The sequence below is a fragment of the Thalia democratica genome, unplaced genomic scaffold, assembly GCF_965202585.1.
Source record: "Thalia democratica unplaced genomic scaffold, ktThaDemo2.hap1.1 HAP1_SCAFFOLD_1398, whole genome shotgun sequence".
Taxonomy (NCBI): Eukaryota; Metazoa; Chordata; class Thaliacea; order Salpida; family Salpidae; genus Thalia; species Thalia democratica.
The window spans coordinates 7,501-17,500 of record NW_028140265.1 but is presented as its reverse complement, the minus strand read 5'-3'; the positions used below and the strand labels follow the sequence as shown (position 1 = coordinate 17,500).

The 10,000-nt window shown below is 30.4% G+C and overlaps 3 non-coding genes across 3 annotated transcripts; all 3 read right to left on the bottom strand.

Moving 5' to 3' along the window:
* Nucleotides 1–157: 157 nt before the first annotated feature.
* Nucleotides 158–1,965, bottom strand: LOC145848411 (small subunit ribosomal RNA). Its single transcript, XR_014371942.1, has one exon. It is a non-coding gene; the product is annotated as a small subunit ribosomal RNA (ribosomal RNA).
* A 3,290-nt stretch (nt 1,966–5,255) lies between these two features.
* LOC145848418 (5S ribosomal RNA) lies at nt 5,256–5,373 on the bottom strand. The gene has a single exon (XR_014371948.1). It is a non-coding gene; the product is annotated as a 5S ribosomal RNA (ribosomal RNA).
* A 3,401-nt stretch (nt 5,374–8,774) lies between these two features.
* LOC145848405 (5S ribosomal RNA) lies at nt 8,775–8,893 on the bottom strand. The gene has a single exon (XR_014371936.1). It is a non-coding gene; the product is annotated as a 5S ribosomal RNA (ribosomal RNA).
* Between the last annotated feature and the right edge of the window lie 1,107 nt (nt 8,894–10,000).

Genomic DNA, 10,000 nt, shown 5'->3' with positions numbered 1-10,000 from the left:
AACCAAAAAATCGTGTTCAAAAAGAAGCGGCCGCGCCAGCACTTGCGTGCTGAATTATTACTCCCGCTGTCAGGAAGCAACGCGACCGAACTATAACAGTTACAGGGCTCGGTCCCTTCGAAGAAGAGACGTCGCTTGAAATCAAATTTCGATTCGTTAATGATCCTTCCGCAGGTTCACCTACGGAAACCTTGTTACGACTTTTACTTCCTCTAAATGATCAAGTTCGATCGTCTTTTCGAACACCGGCGAGTGCGTTGCCGCACGTACCAGGCTCAATCGGAGGACCTCACTAAACCATTCAATCGGTAGTAGCGACGGGCGGTGTGTACAAAGGGCAGGGACGTAATCAACGCAAGCTAATGACTCGCGCTTACTGGGAATTCCTCGTTCAAGGGAAACAATTGCAAGTCCCTATCCCTAGCACGACCGGGGTTCAACGGATTACCCGGACCTTTCGGCCTAGGGAACACACGATGATCCGGTCAGTGTAGCGCGCGTGCGGCCCCGAACATCTAAGGGCATCACAGACCTGTTATTGCTCAATCTCGTGTGGCTAAACGCCACTAGTCCCTCTAAGAAGTTGTCTCCGACCCAATGGGTCGAGCAGCTATTTAGCAAGTAAGAGTCTCGTTCGTTATCGGAATTAACCAGACAAATCGCTCCACCAACTAAGAACGGCCATGCACCACCACCCACAGAATCAAGAAAGAGCTCTCAATCTGTCAATCCTCGCTGTGTCCGGGCCGGGTGAGATTTCCCGTGTTGAGTCAAATTAAGCCGCAGGCTCCACTCCTGGTGGTGCCCTTCCGTCAATTCCTTTAAGTTTCAGCTTTGCAACCATACTTCCCCCGGAACCCAAAGACTTTGGTTTCCCGGAAGCTGCCGGACAGTTCTTAAGTTCGACACTGCCCGATCGCTAGTCGGCATCGTTTAAGGTCAGAACTAGGACGGTATCTGATCGTCTTCGAACCTCTGACTTTCGCTCTTGATTAAAGAAAACATTCTTGGCAAATGCTTTCGCAGTCGTTCGTCTTGCGCCGATCCAAGAATTTCACCTCTAACGGCACAGTACGGATGCCCCCGTCCGTTCCTATTAATCATTACCTCGTGCTCCGAAAACCAACAAAATAGAACCGAGGTCCTATTCCATTATTCCATGCAACATTATACAAGCGTAAAGCCTGCTTTGAACACTCTAATTTTTTCAAGGTAAACTTGCCGGACCACCGCAACACTCAGTTAAGAGCACCGCGAAGGCACCGACCAACAAGAACAACGAGGCCAGTGCTAGCCTTTCGACCGACCAACCTCGCCGTCCCTATATCCAACTACGAGCTTTTCAACCGCAACAACTTAAATATACACTTTTGGAGCTGGAATTACCGCGGCTGCTGGCACCAGACTTGCCCTCCAATGGATACTCGTTAAAAAGTTTAAAGTGTACTCATTCCAATTGCAGGACCTCGTACGAGGTCTGCATTGTTATTTTTCGTCACTACCTCCCCGAGCCGGGAATGGGTAATTTGCGCGCCTGCTGCCTTCCTTGGATGTGGTAGCCGTTTCTCAGGCTCCCTCTCCGGAATCGAACCCTGATTCTCCGTCACCCGTTACAACCTCGGTAGGCCGATACCGTACCGACGATAGTTGATAGGGCAGTTGCTTTAATGAGATGTCGCCAGCACTAGGCCGTGCGATCCGCAAGCTTATCCAGAGTCACCATTGTAACGACCCGAAAGCCGGTTAGTTTTGGTCTGATAAATGCGCGCCTCACGTCAGTTCGGCGCTTTACGCATGTATTAGCTCTAGAATTGCCACAGTTATCCATGTAAAAGCGTACAATCAAATGAACCATAACTGATTTAATGAGCCATTCGCAGTTTCACTGTACGTGAGCTCGTACTTACACTTGCATGGCTTAATCTTTGAGACAAGCATATGACTACTGGCAGGATCAACCAGATAACTATCCGAGGGCGTTTAAACCCGTTGCTCGACTGAGCGTTTTTACTGTATAAATACAGACCTTTTCTATCACTCGGCTTAAAAGCCTTGCGAACGTTACTGAAAGTCGGCGCCGGCCTTTTGCTGTTTAAAGCGCCAGCCCGCGTCGACTGCAGCATGCAGCTATACAACTGACTGTTCTTTCTCCCGACCAACCGTTTGCCTTCTGCCGGTTAACTCGTCAGCAGCAACACGCCATCTGTCTGCTGCAGTTACCCGCCTCGAGCCGTGCCTGCGTCGGCTACTCGTCTCGACGACTTCGCAAAGCTATAAGCCTACCGCCGCTGGACGCTTGTAGTTTTTCATACGCTGCTCCGATGCGTTTACATAGCACGTTCGCCGCCGCTGCAATAGCCGCGCCTCGGGTGCTAAACAGTAATGCTTTAAGCCCGCTTTCTCGCCAAGTCGACCGAACGCACAAACACGTCTCTCTCACTAGTGTAAAGTAATGCATACGCGTATGATGCTCAAATGTTGTTGTTGAACTTTTTTGCCGATTTTTCCCGATTTTTTTTAAATTTCTTTGTTTCTTTTCAATTTTTTTAATATTTTAAGCTTATTTATGCTACGTTTAAATGTTTTAATACTTTTTTTATACTTTATTTAATATGTTTAAAAGAAATAAATAAAAAATAATATATATAAACTACTTTTTATAATGTTTTAAATATGTTTGTTTATTATAAATAAGCTTTATTTGTATTATTTTTTATTTAAACTTACTTTTTAAATCTTTATATTTGTTTTATCGTTTTAAGCACATTGCGATAAATATAATAAACAAACAATTGAATAAAAATAATAATAAAAAAAAAAATAAAAATAAAAACATAAGCTTATTTTATATGTTTCATTTTATTTTTATTTAATAACCTTTTCAAACCTTAATACTCGTTTTATTTTTTTAAGCAGATCGCGATAAATATAATAAACAAACAATTAAATAAAAATAAATAAAAATAAAATAAAAAAATCAAACATAAGCTTATTTTATATGTTACATTTTATTTTATTTAAAACTTACAATTTAAACCTTTGTATTTGTTCTATTCTTTTAAGCACATCGCGATAAATATAATAAGCAAACAATTAAATAAAAATAATAATAATAAAAAAATCATAAACTTATTTTATATGTTTCATTTTATTTTTATTTAAACTTACTTTTTAAACCTTTATAGTTGTTTTATTTTTTAAGCACATGGCGATAAATATAATAAGCAAACAATTAAATAAAAATAATAACAAATAAATAAAACAATACAGCTAAACTATAAAAAGAAAACTAAATAACTGATAAATACTTGTAAAACATTATTTGAAAAATGTATTTTGAAACACAACACGATTGATTTATAAATAATAATATATTTTTAATTTGTGTAGTTTATTGAAAGTAGTCTCCTTATTTGCTTCTGGTTTTACTTGAGTTACACAACGTTAAATAAACATACTTAACTAAAAATACTGTCATTTTAATAAAACTAAGTACAAATACATTGAATTAACATAGAACTTTAAAAAGCCTTCGCTAGTATCTGTTGGTAACAGTAAATAACCTATTATGACTCACAATACAAGAGTGCGAAATTTATTTTTCATTTGATTTTTCAGGTATTTATTTATTTGTGGAAATAAACTTTTTTATTACATTAGAAACTAATAGAATTTTTCCTATAACTATACCTATTATTATATTTAGTATGCTTAAAAGTAATAAAATGAAACGTCGCGATTATATAATAAACAAACAATCAAACAAACAAAGAAAAAAAAAAAAAAACTATTTTTTTAAACTTATAATTTTATAATTTCAACTATATGTCTTATTTTATTTTCATTTAAACTTACTTTAAACCTCTGTATTTGTTATATATATTTCAACACAATACGATTAAACTATAAGACAAACAACAAAATAAAATAATCACATTAATAAATACACTAAGCAAATAGCTAGAATAAATATAAATAGTTCAATATATACAATATATTTCTTCCATTTTTAAGTTACTTGTTAAACATATTTATTTAAACATGTTTCTTTAGAATATAAAACTAGCAGTTCTACAAATAAAGAAATTAAAAAGCCAATACACATAACACTAACTTTTCATAAATTAGATATGCAAATATGAACAAAATAATAACTAAATTGTTAAGCTTTTGTAAACTGTGAACTTATAAACTTATAATAACAATTGCATATTCACTATTCACAATAGCTTTTTATTTAGTACACAACTGGTCTGTAAATTGTGTAGTTTATTGAAAGTATAATCCCGTTTTGCTTCTGGTTTAAATAAAGTTATACAACACATACTAAAGTAAATTAAATAAAGTAATTCACTACTATCTATTATATAAAACCAATTTACAAAATACATTAAAATAAATAAAAATGAACTTTGAACTTATAATAATAACTGCATATTCACTATTCAGAATTGCTTTAAATTTAGTACACAACTGGTCTGTAAATTGTGTAGTTTATTGAAAGTATAATCCCGTTTTGCTTCTTGTTTAAATAAAGTTATATAACACATACTAAAGTAAATTAAATAAAGTAATTCACTACTATCTATTAAATAAAACCAATTTACAAAATACATTAAATTAAGTTAAAGTGAACTTTGAACTTATAATAATAACTGCATATTCACTATTCAGAATTGCTTTAAGTTTAGTACACAACTGGTCTGTAAATTGTGTTGGTTCTATTCAAGTACTCTCCTTGTTTGTTTTGTTTTAGTTGTATCACATTCAATACACATAATAAAGTAAACCAAATAAACTCTATTAATTTAAACTAAGTACAAATACATTAAGTTAATACAAAACTTTAAAAAGCTTTTGCTAGTATCTGTTGGTAACAGTAAATAACTTATTATGACTCACAATACAAAAGTGCAAAATTTATTTTCGTTTGATTTTTCAAGTGATTTGTTTGTGGACAAAAAAACTTTTAAGTTTTAGTATAAAAGACTAATTGTATTAATTTTAACTCAGAAAATTGTACTCTACAAGATGGTGCCATTATTTTTTCGATATCTCAAACTGGTCAAACCACTTTTTTAGCGCTCTAATTGGTTTAAACAGCAAATAACGTTATCTGATTGGCTTACGTTTTTATTTGCTAATAACTAGAATTTACTTTTCTTTTAAGCGTTAAAGAAATGTAAATAAACGAGTAATATGTATAAATAGGTCAGAAAGAAAAATAGTACAAAAAGATGAATTCAAAAAGCAAAAGCCTACGGCACGTGGTATTCCCAAGCGGTCACCCATCTAAGTACTAACCACGCCCGACACTGCTTAACTTCCCAGATCGGACGAGATGGGGGTGCTCAGTGTGGTATGGTCGTAGGCGTTTGAAAGCGTTTACAAGCCTTTATAAACCCTTCGGTTTGTTTAAAAAACCTATTTGCACTTGATTTACAATCAATTTGATATTTTAAAATTATTCCTTATAAAATTTTAACCTGAATTAACCTTTTTTTTTGTTTTTTTTTATCAACAGTTACTCCCAAACTGTACTAAAACTGTATTGTAACTGTACAAAAGTGTTTGTTTAAATAATTGTTATCTATAAATTACCTAAGACCAGGACAAGTAGAAGTAAAGTTTATTGAATTATTGAATTAAATAAATAAAATCGTAAAATAAAATAATACAATATGTTTACAATTTGTCATTGATCTATCCATTTATGTTATTGCATTACAAATACAAACATTGCATACATTCAAGAGTATTATTCATCAATCTTTTCAATATAATAAGTTTTAAATTTATATTTATTTTTAAATAATTCCTGACATTTTAGATTACCTGAGATTTTTTTTTAATTAAATTAATTTTAGTAATTATATACTTGACGTTCTATTTTGTTTAATTTGATAACTCAACCATGTTTATATTTTTTTATAGTTTAACAGAACTATTAAACTAAAAGACATTACATACAGCTTCTAAAAGTTTTAAACACCTTAAAAAAGTAATATATAAAATAATTGATAAGAATATTAAACTTATAAAAATTTAGTAAAAGGTTATATAAACGTTATTTAAATTAATATAAGATAGTTAACTTATTTTTTCATTTAATGTGATATAATATAAATATATTTTGAGAGACAATTAATTAACGTAAACAATGTCATAGTGGAAACTGCATGTCTGCTAAAAACGTAAAACGCAAAACTGCTTTAATAAATCACTAAATAACAAAAAAATTGCCTGTCTAGCAGGCGTTCAAATTCAAATGACAAAGAAATTTAACTCCGGCTCTCAAGTATATGTCTTGCGTGACGACTAGCGGGACTCGATCTCACAACCTTCCGCTTATGAGTTAGCTGTCAAGACCAAAGACCCAACGCCACGACAAAGATAAAGAAATATTTTGCTATATAAATAGGTTGATTTTTATAATTTTGTCAATTACAATTACATGTCAATTACAGTGTCAATTTGAATTTAAATTAAATTAATTTTAGTAATTAAATACTTGACGTTCTAGTTTGTTTAATTTGATAACTCAACTATGTTTATTTATTTTTTACTAATTTTAAAATTATTATTATACAATATATTTGTTATATTATATTTATTTTATTACTTAAACTTATTATATACATTTAATATATAATATTATTAAATAACTTTATTAACGAATTAAAAACAAAATATTATTATTATTATGTTATTAATTTAGTGTTTTATTTTAAAGATATATTAAAGAACTAAACAGATATTACCCCTAAAAAACTTTGTTAATAATATATAAAAAGTACTCAAAGTCAGATTCGGAAATATATATACTGTTTTTTTTCATCAATATTGCAGGTCTGCGTAGCCGGGGGCTGTAATCTAGCTGCCAGCAGGCCTGAAATGGTGGCCACTATTGTTCAATGTTCAACTTCAAATTCTTTGAGATTATACTGTACTATCTATCTATTTAACAAATCTATCTAACAAATGTTGTTCAATCTAGGTTGTGGGTACTTGGGTCGAGTAATGCCTTTGACTTACAATCTGTTGTGGAGTGTCAATATTTCTCTATCTATCAATAAACAAATCTATCTAATAAATGTTGTTCAATCTAGGTTGTGGGTACTTTGGTCGAGTAATGCCTTTGACTTACAATCTGTTGTTGATTGTCAACATTCCTCTATCTATCAATAATGATTATATTCAATATTAAATGTTGATTAATTCAGTTGTAAGAAAACCAGTGCGCTGGTTAGGTTGGGTAAGGCCTTCGACTTACAATCTTTGGGATTATCAACGTTCATCACAAGTACAGTAACGATCTCATTGAATTTCCAGTTGGAACATTGGATTGTAGTGGTGGCCTACTCTTTTTTGCCTAGTTTGACAAACTATTGTATATATATTGTATAACTTTATTTGTATTATTTTTTTTTTAAATTACTACTTATTATTAAAGAATTAAATTTTCTCCATTGTTTTCTCCATCGCGAACATTAAAAAAAAAAACTATGTATTTGAACTGTTTTTTATATGTTTTGTTTTATTTTTATTCAAACTTACTTTAAACCTCTGTATTTTTTATACAATACGATTAAACTATATAACAGAAAAATAATTAAATAATCAAACTATTGAATAAGCAGTTAAATAGTGTGTTTTTTTATGCTTCTTTCATTTTTAACTTACTTGTTAACCATATTTCTTTTATTAAAGTATAAAACTAACAGTTACTAAAATAAAATAATCATAAAGTCAATACACAAAACACTAACTTTTTATAATTTAAATATGCAAACATGAATATAGTTATAGAAGTAAAGTTATTCAAAGCTTATAATTATGAAACTTTTGTATAATATTTTTGTTTTTTTTTTTGTAATAACTACAAAATTGGTATTTTAGTTTATTGTTAGTAACTAAATATTTATATTTATTATACTTAAAAAAAAACTTCTATACTAACTCTAATTTCAAAGCATATTAAAACATACAAATTTTACCAACTAAATATTTATTTTTATTTTTATTATTATAACTTTCAAACATAAGCTTGTATACCTTATATACCTATATACCTCATATAGGAGGCTTGACATAACATAACATTATTTAATTCTTTTTGTTTGAAATAAACTCATTTAGTTATTAGTAAATTACAACATAAATGTTTATAACAATAAAACTAAGATTTAGCTTTTGAGTTAGTAAACTTTGATAGTTTTCTTTTAATAGTTTAATAGTCCTTATTTAAGTTCAAACAAAATTGCTATATATTTAATACACATACAAAAGTAAACTAAGTAAACGTAATTCAATAGTTTCTATTAAGTAAAATTTATTACAAATACATTAAGTTAATACAAAACTTTAAGAAGCTTTTGCTAGTATCTGTTGGTAACAGTAAATAACTTATTATGACTCACAATACAAAAGTGCAAAATTTATTTTCGTTTGATTTTTCAAGTGATTTGTTTGTGGACAAAAAAACTTTTAAGTTTTAGTATAAAAGACTAATTGTATTAATTTTAACTCAGAAAATTGTACTCTACAAGATGGTGCAATTATTTTTTCGATATCTCAAACTGGTCAAACCACTTTTTTAGCGCTCTAATTGGTTTAAACAGCAAATAACGTTATCTGATTGGCTTACGTTTTTATTTGCTAATAACTAGAAGTTACTTTTCTTTTAAGCGTTAAAAAAATGTAAATAAACGAGTAATAAGTATAAATAGGTCAGAAAGAAAAATAGTACAAAAAAGATGAATTCAAAAAGCAAAAGCCTACGGCACGTGGTATTCCCAAGCGGTCACCCATCTAAGTACTAACCACGCCCGACACTGCTTAACTTCCCAGATCGGACGAGATGGGGTGTGCTCAGTGTGGTATGGTCGTAGGCGTCTGAAACCGTTTACAAGCCTTTATAAACCCTTCGGTTTGTTTAAAAAACCTATTTGCACTTGATTTACAATCGATTTGATATTTTAAAATTAATCCTTATAAAATTTTAACTTGATGTAAGTATTTTTTTAATTAATACCTTTTTTTTTTGGTGTTTTAATTACAATTACTCCCTGTAACTTTATTTAAGACTTTGTTTAAAAGATTGTTAACTATATTCTATATTAAATACTATGATAATTAGAAGTAAAGTTTATTAAGTAAACTAGATTAGATTAAACTAAATAAAAAATATTGTTAAAATAAACATGTTGTGTTTAGTTTGTTTTACTATTTCTCATTGTTCTATTTATAGATGGTATTGTTTTACTTCAAGAATATTTATAGTTAGTTTCTAAGGAATATCTCATACTACATCAGATTTTACGATTAACTTAATTTTAGGTAATAAAATATTTGACGTTTAATTTAATAACTCAACTATGTTTATGTTATAAAATGATAGTATATAATACACATACATTATAATGTAATAATATAACTAGTTGATAGTATAACTAGTTGTTTACTTTAAAATGAATAATTAAGTGGAAGAATTAAAAGAACTCACATTTTTGAAGAGAGCGTGGAAAACCAGAATAGTCTTTTAAAACATTTATTAAATTATCGATAAATATAGAATACAATAGAACTAAACATATAAACGTAACTGTGGTTGCTTAGAAACTAAACAAGAAATTTTTTTAATAAAAATATAAAATAGTAAAATAAAATAAAAGTAATATAAATTATATTTTAAACTAAATAACAATTCACGAGCAATATTAGCGCAATGTCAGAGTATGAGTTTATAATAAAGGAATTGCTTCCTTGGTGTTGATACTTACCTTATTCAAATAGAATACATTTCAGCAATCAGGCTTGTATTTATCTTAGCGCGCGTAACACAACGTTTGTGGGTTTTGGCACACTTTTGTCGATAGTGGGCGCCCCGCTCTTAAGTACAGAAATTTCGGGAATTTTCGATTTTCGGAATTCTGACTCGACAGATCGTTTTTGTTTGGTCCAGAGACCCCGTAATAAATTTTTCAGCCCATTTGAGGCA